Genomic DNA, 8,479 nt, shown 5'->3' on the forward strand with positions numbered 1-8,479 from the left:
TTGTAGAGGAGAAGGACATGAGACAAAGGAACGTGTAGTATTGGGGAAAGTATTGTAATGACCCTGGGTTTATAAGCGCGCGAATCGACTCTACCGCTTGAGCATGCTTTTGCGGCATGCTTTTGCGGCACAGTCGATAGCGCGCTGGGCTTTCGAGGGTTTGAGACCTGCTCCCTGCCGTTTCATTACATTGGTGTCAGAAGTAAAAACGTTGATAAAAGTTAGCCAGCTAGCTAGCTGATTTCTGTGGCTAGCTACCGTAGGTGAGAACGGGGGTTGAAGATGCTTTGAGGGAATCCGAAAGGAATCCGAAAGTGAAGGTGGAGGTAGGGGACGATTATGGCTAAGGAGGTGCGTGTGCATGGACGTCGGAGGATCTGGCTGAGGAGATCGCCAGGGCGTCGGAGCCCAGAGGCCGCTTGAGGGAGGACGTTAGAGTGATGGCGGCTGAAGCGGGCATGAGTGCTTCGTCGACTGTGCTTTGCGCGGTTTCTGGTGGGCGGAATCTGGGGCTCAGGATGTAAACAAACATGGCGGCGCCCAGTTCCCGGTTGCGTCCGTACCTGTTAAGACCCCAAAGTATTCCGGTAAGGCGGATTGGGAAGCTTTTCATGCTCAGTTTGAACTATTAGCTCATTTTAGGGGGTGGTCGAATGAAGATAGAGCACTGCAGTTGGCTTTATGCCTCACGGATGATGCTCTGGCCTGTTTGATATTGATTAGCCCCGAAGACAGACGTGATTATGGTGCTTTAGTGGGAGCACTGAGGAGGCACTATGGACAGTGTGTACAGCCCGGGCTGCTGCGCTCCGAACTGAGTAATAGACGCAGGCAGCCTGGAGAGCCACTACGGGTGCTAGCTAATGACATTGAGAGCCTCTCTCGGCGGGCATATGCTCACATGCCCCCCTCCGTGCAGAGCGAGCTAGCACGGGACCAGTTCATACAGGCGCTCTCTCCTACGGAGCTGCGCATACAGACCCAGCTGAGTCATTGCAGATAGCCTTGGAGATGGCTTTGGAGAGGGAGCTGGTGTGGGCTGGGGCTTCAGCTGGGGCTTTGGTGGGGGTGCAGGGAGACAGACCCTCTGGGCGGGCTACGGGGCAGAGCAGCCCAGAGCCAGAAAAGCCTGCATGGGTCCACAGTAACCCTGGTGAGGCCGGATATTGTGCCAGGTTGGACTCAGTGTGAGCCCACAACTGTGCAGCTCCGCACAGTCAGAGGTGAGCTGGCACCCATGAAAGGGAAGGGAATAAATGACTCTGACAGTAGGGGGCAGGTCTGTGCATCATCCTGTGTGGGTGGAGGCTGTGCAGGACCCTTGTATCCTGGGGTTGGACTTTCTTAGGAGCACAGGCTGCCAGTTAGAACTAAATGGGGGCACACTGAGCTTCCAGGGAGGGCCGGCAGTCACCATGGCCCCCCCTAATGTCACATTCACTCAATCCAACAAACCCTTTACTCCAACAGTTAAAGCAGCAGAGACTCATGGCTGCCCCCCCTCCCCCACATCTGTGTGTGACTTTTCCCCAGCCCCCTTGTTACCTACGGCTGTGTGTTACATTCCCCTAGCGCCCTCCATGACTCATCCCTCCGTGAGCCCGGGCCGCGCCCCCCCAGCCCAGCTACCCCAGATGGGAGAGGAGAGGACACTGTCTGCAGTGAGGGAGATATGGGGGAGGAACTGTGTTGGTCTTGACCCTGAGCAGCAGAAACGGTTGTGGCAGTTCCTGTTTGAATTCAGAGACAGCTTTGCGCTGAGTGAGGAAGAAGTGGGTCAGACTCGTCTGGTGCAGCATGAGATCGACACAGGTGATGCTCGAACCATCAAGATGCGTCCCCGCCGTATCCCGCTGGCACGCCAGGAGGCGGCAGACAAGGCTGTGTTGGAGATGCAGCGGGCAGACTTCATCGAGCCCTCAGACAGCCCCTCGGCGGCGCCAGTCATCATGGTTCCTAAGAAGGGGGGCAAGCTGAGGTTCTGTGCGGACTACAGGCGGCTGAATGAGGTAACCAGGAAGGACTCATACCCCACACCACGTATCGATGGAGTCGCTGGACCTGGTTAGGGTCCAGCGCACCTGCCAGGGCACCTGCCAGTGGCTACTGGCACTGCCCCTCTCCCCAGAGGCCAGAGCCAAAACTGCGTTCTCCACTAACAGAGGACACTGGCAGTTCAAGGTCCTGTGCTTTGGCCTGTGCAACACTCCAGCTACTTTTGAGCGTTTCATGGACAGGGTGCTGGATGGCATCCCCTGACAGCAGTGTCTGGTATACCTCAATGCCATCCTGGCCCATGGCAGCTCCTTCCAGTCAGCCCTGGTGGCTGTAGCGGGTGGCTGCCGCAGGTCTGAAGCTCCACCCCGAGAAGTGCCACTTCATGAGGAGAGAGGTGTCCTTCTTGGTCCACCGAGTGGGGAAGGAGGGAATCAGCACCATAGAGGACAAGGTGGGGGCTGTCCGAGACTGGCCCACCCCCACCGACCAGCATCAGCTGAAGAACTTCCTGGGCCTGGCCTCGTACTACAGGAGGTTTGTACGGGGCTTCTCAAGTGTCGCTGCTCACAAGGCCTTCACTTGGACAGTGGAGTGTGACGAGGCCTTCAACCCCCTCAAATGTGCACTGGTCGAGGCCCCCGTGCTCGCCCCCCCCTGACCTCACCTTGCCCTTTATCCTGGACACAGACACAAGCAATGTGGGCATGGGTGGGGTGCTGGCCCAGGTGGGGCCAGAGGGAGAGAGAGTGGTGGCGTACTTCAGCAAAACATTTGACAAACATGAGCGCCGCTAATGTGTCACCCGACAGGAGCTCTTGGCTGTTGTGGCTTCCGTCAAACACTTCAAGTACTACCTGGGGTGGTCTGCCCTTTTCTGTAAGGACTGACCACTCTGCTCTCCAGTGGCTCATGTCTTTCAGAGAGCCAGAGGGGCAGTTGGCACGCTGGTTGGAGGAGCTTCAGCCGTATGACTTCACAGTGGTGCACAGGGCAGGTACACGCCACTCCGACGCCGACGCCATGTCCCGTCGGCCCTGTACTGCAGACAGCTGCCTCCACTGTGAACGGAGAGAGAGATGGGAGAGAGAGCTGTGTGCAGAGGAGGGGGTCTGTGCCACAGTGTGTCGGGCTTGCGGGCCTGTCTGCTGTGAGCTGCAAACTGTAAATGTGGCTGAATGGGGGCAGCAGCAGGGACGGGACACAGACCTACAGCCAGTGCTACAGTGGGTAGAGGCGCAGGTGAGGCCACCATGGGAAGCAGTGACAGGTCTCTCTCGTGCGACCAAAGGGTTGTGGTAAAAGTTTGAGAGACTGCGGCTGGCTGATGGCGTGCTACAGCAGGCATGGAAGGAGTCAGCTACGGGAGAGGAGAGGTGGCAGGTGGTGGTCCCAAAAGCACTGTGGGAGGCTGTGCTCCAGAGTACTCATGGGGGGGTGGGGACTGGACACTTTAGGGTCACAAAAACACTCCTCCGTCAGGGCTTTTATTGGGGGCAGCACAAGAGGGATGTGGAGGACTTTTGCCGCCGCTGTGACAACTGCACAGCGAGAAAGGGCCCCCCAGGCCGCTCTCATGCTCAGCTCCAACAGTTCCCAGTGGGGGCTCCCATGGAGAGGGTGGGAGTGGATGTAGTTGGGCCGTTCCCCACCACAGACAGTGGAAACTGCTGGGTGCTCACGGCCATGGACTATTTCACAAAATGGCCCGAGGCCTATGCTCTGCCTGACCAGGAGGCAGAGAACATCGTCGATGCCCTGACAGTGGGGATGTTCAGCAGGTTTGGAGCTGCGGAGTCCATCCACAGCGACCAAGGCAGAAACTTTGAGTCCCGTGTGTTCACCACCATGTGTGAGAGGCTGGGTATGCACACACACGTACTACTCCTCTCCATCCCCAAAGTGATGGCCTTGTGGAGCGCTTCAACAAAACGCTTGGACAGCAGCTGGCCATCGTCTCTGCCAAACACCAGCGTGACTGGGACAAGCACCTGCGTATGGTCCTCATGGCATGCTGCTCCGCTGTCCAAGACTCCAACTCCTGCATGCCTGCCCTCCTCATGCTGGGGAGAGAGATCCACACCCCTGCGGAGATGGCGTTTGGTCAGCCCCTGGATAGCCCTCATGTTCCCCCGGGGCCCGGAGGATGCCCGGAGACTCCAGGACCGCCTGGAGACAGCCCATACCTTCGCCAGAGAGCAGCTGGTAAAGCAGGTGTGAGGCAGAAGAAGAACTATGATGTGCACACCGGGGGAAGGCACTTTGTAGCTGGGGAGCTGGTCTGGGTCTACAGCCCCCTAAGGAAAAAAGGCAGATGCCCCAAGTTGGACAGTCCCTGGGTGGGACCCTGCAGCGTCCTGGAGAGGGTAGGGGAGGTTGTTTACTGGGTGCAGCTTCCTCCCAGGGGGAGAAAGGTGGCACTGCACCGGGACAGGTTAGCTCCATACAGAGGGGCCTCTTCTCCCCAAACCCCATGGACCCCCACAATTCCCCTCTCTGGCAATGACATTCTCCAGGCACCCACCCCTAGATGCCGCAGACAAGGCTCCAGACAGCCCACTCCCCCTGTCTCCCTCCCTGTGTCACCGCATGGTTCCCCGGAGCCACGGACTGTATTCCCCGTTCCCGCTTCCTTGTCCCTCATATCCCTGCCTTCATCCCCTGGGTCCCAGAGGGGCAGCCCCCTGCCACGGATGGAGCCCCCTGTTTCACATCTGGACACTCTGCGACCATCACGGCCACGCAGGCAAAGGACACCTCCGGGTCGCTTCAGAGACTTTGTTTGTTCCCTCGGGGACGAGGGACTTTGTGGTGGGGATGCTGTGTAGCGACCCGCACAGACAGCTGTGTGTTATGTGTTAGGCTATTAGTTGGTCGTGTTGTACTTACCAGTAGCCAGTGTTTGCGGGGTCCGACATGCCAATCAACCTGCTATCTGCCAATCACGGGAATGCCTGGAATGTTCTGATTCCGGGCATCCTGGTGGTTGACGGAGTGGCGTGGAGGGGGGTTGGGCAGGGGGATGGAGCATTGGAAGTTAAGACCAGGTTTAGCCATTGTTCTTTCTCGTACGTCTGGGCTTCACAAGAGAAGGTCACGGTTGGTTTGTGGGGTATCTTTCGTTTATTTGGCGTGGGCTACGGCCAAACAGTAGCCTGTGTAAAGTTGGGTTAATAAACCGTCAATTCGTGAACTCAATCCTCTGTCTGGACAATTGTTCCTTTATGATCTTGTCAGGTCATTACAGTATTGATATGTGTTAATTGTAGGGGTGCCCATGGGGCTGGGGATCACGAAATGTCCGGTGAGAGTCAGGTTGAGGTTTCCAGGGTTAGAGTAGTGCAGAAGTTGTTATATGCTGAGGCAGTGAAGGAAGTAGAGGAAGATGGGTCAAGGGGGAAGGATCCTGAGAGGAGTGGTGTGAGTAGTAGATCTGTACCAGTACAGAGGGATAGGCCAACAAGTAAAATACAGTACCAGTCAAAAGTTTTGACACACCTACTCATTCAAGGTATTTTATTTTATTTTTTACTATTTTCTACATTGTAGAATAATAGTGACGACATAAACTATAAAATAACACATATGGAATCATGTAGTATCCAAAAAAGTGTTAATCAAATCAAATCATATTTTATATTTGAGATTCTTCAAAGTAGCCACCCTTTGCCTTTGACAGCTTTGCACACTCTTGGCATTCTCCATCCCTAGCAAACACAGCTGATTAATCAAATTGCACTCTATACTGAAGATCATGATTAGGTGATTATTGGAGTCAGGTGTGTTAGCTGGGGCTGGGGCAAAACTGTGACACCAATCAGGCCCTCGAGGACTGGAATTGCCCACTCCTGTGTTGGATGGTAGGGTATTTGTTTATAGATGTTTTTCAAGCAAAGAATAAGGTAGTTATACTCCAGTCTAGTAGGTGGCGGTAATGCAACATTTATTGGATGCCAACCACCGTTAAACCTAATTGAAGAAAACTTTTTTTTTCTCCCCAACTTCGTGGTATCCAATTGATAGTTACAGTCTTGTCTCATCACTGCAACTCCCGTACGGACTCGGGAGAGGCGAAGATCGAGAGCCATGTGTCCTCCGAAACACAACCCAACCAAGCCGCACTGCTTCTTCACACAATGCCCATCCAACCCGGAAGCCAGCCGCACCAATGTGTCGGAGGAAACACCGTACACCTGGCGACCTGGTCAGCATGCACTGCACCCAGCCCACCACAGGAGTCGCTAGTGCACGATGACACAAGGATATCCCTGCCGGCCAAACCCTCCCTAGCCCAGACGACGCTGGGCCAATTGTGCGCCGCCCCATGGGCCTCCCCATGGGCCTCCCGGTCACGGCCGGCTGCAACAGAGCCTGGACTCAAACCCAGAATCTCTGGAGGCACAGCTAACACTGCGATGCAGTGGCTTAGACCACTGCGCCACCCGGGAGGCCAGAAGAAGACTATTGTCGGTCCTAGTTTGTCTGTAACATCAAAGAAAAAGGGGTAATAATTTCTGTATTAATAGTACTGTTTTTTGCTCATGTTTAGGTTCCCTGTGTTGCCAACCTGAAATGTGGGATGTCAGATACTGTATATGTTAGCTTAATCTTTGGCATTTGGTAATCATTTATAGTATTGATCGTCAAGGGGTGTTGGGCTTGTTTCGGCCTTCAGAAGGAGCCACTCGCTCTAGTGGTTGGTTCACACTCTCTCAGGCTAACCTGCCTAGTCAGTGAATGAGAGCCAACTGAAGAGAGAAGCATAGGATATGAAACACCAAGTTAAGTGGAATGGAATTATATAATCTTTTTTTTAATTATTATTATGTTTTGATAGTAAGGATCGGACCCTTTTTTTCAAATGTTGCCTAAAATGACATACCCAAATCTGTCTGTAGCTCAGGACCTGAAGCAAGGATATGCATATTCTTGATACCATTTGAAAGGAAACACTTTGAAGTTTGTGGAAATGTGAAATCAACGTAGGAGAAAGGCCATTTTTGTTCCATCATCTTTGAAATGCAAGGGAAAGGCCTTCCCTGTAGCTCAGTTGGTAGAGCATGGTGTTTGCAATGCCAGGGTTGTGGGTTCGATTCCCACGGGGGGCCAGCACAGGAAAGAAAAAAAAAAAAAGAAATGTATGAAATGTATGCATTCACTACTGTAAGTCGCTCTGGATAAGAGCGTCTGCTAAATGACTAAAATGTAAATGTAAATAATATTGCAGTTTAGGTGCAATTTAGATTTTGGCCACTAGATGGCAGCAGTGTGTGCGCAATACTGCACAGTATTTTGTATCAAGTCTGCCCAAATGTGCCGAATTGGTCAATTGGTACATTTTCAAGTACATAACTATAGAGAACATACAAAAATGATATGGTAATACAACATTTAAGTTTACACACTCCCAGGAATGTCATACATGATGGATCATTAGCTTATACACTAACTTTCACACATCTAGATGGCTGGGCGGGGTGGGTGTGGAGCCAGAGACAGCATGGGTTCAAACTGTAGAACCCAGTTCCTACATTTGAATATAAAAATATATTTTATCAAACAAAACTATGCTACATTTTATCTCTGGGACCCTCAGGATGAAAAATCAGAGCAAGATTACTGAATGTAAGTACATTATTTGCTTTCAGAGATGAATGTATCAAACCAGTTACCGTGATAAGTTTTTTGTTGTTGTGCACTTTCCTCAAACAATAGCATGGTATTTTTTCACTGTAGTATCTACTGTAAATTTGACAGTGCAGTTAGATTAACAAGAATTTAAGCTTTCTGCCCATATAAGACATGTCTATGTCCTGGAAAGTTTGCTGTTGCTTACAACGTCATTCTAGTCACATTAGTGCACGTTAGCATCAACTGTCCCGGTATAGGGACACCGATCCCGTAGTGTTTTTAAATGAATTTATAAAAGTTTCTTAGCATAGAAGCTAACGTCGGCTAAAGTTTGCTCCAGTCAAGCTAGCCTGTCGTTGTCATGGCGACAACTTGCTGTTTTTAGGATTATGTTGAGAAATACATGATAAAAATGTATATGAGATATGATAGTTAATACTTTTTTGCAATTAGTTTTTTCATATATTGGCTATTGGGAATTGTGAGAGTAGCCAAGTCCGTTGAATGAGAGAAAGCCAACTGAAAACTGTATTGAAGTGAGAAGCACCAGATAAACTATTTTAAATCTTTTAAGGTTTCAAACTCCCTTCATTCTTCTCACCATACCCTATCCAGGTCCCAAGGTTTAAGAGGGAAAACAACACTACTAGACCATGTGTGGTTTCACTACATGCTGCTAGTACAAAACCATGCTATTTTTTTTCATTGTACTACCATGGTTCATTTTGGTACCATGGTAGCTAGTACAATGAAAAAAAGATTATGTTTGTTTGGTCACTACCATAGCAGGAAAACACCATGGTCCTGGTGCAAATACCATGGTATTTTCCTGCCATGGTAGTGACCAAAAAAA

This window comes from Salmo salar, chromosome ssa06 (genome assembly GCF_905237065.1).
Source record: "Salmo salar chromosome ssa06, Ssal_v3.1, whole genome shotgun sequence".
Classification (NCBI taxonomy): Eukaryota; Metazoa; Chordata; class Actinopteri; order Salmoniformes; family Salmonidae; genus Salmo; species Salmo salar.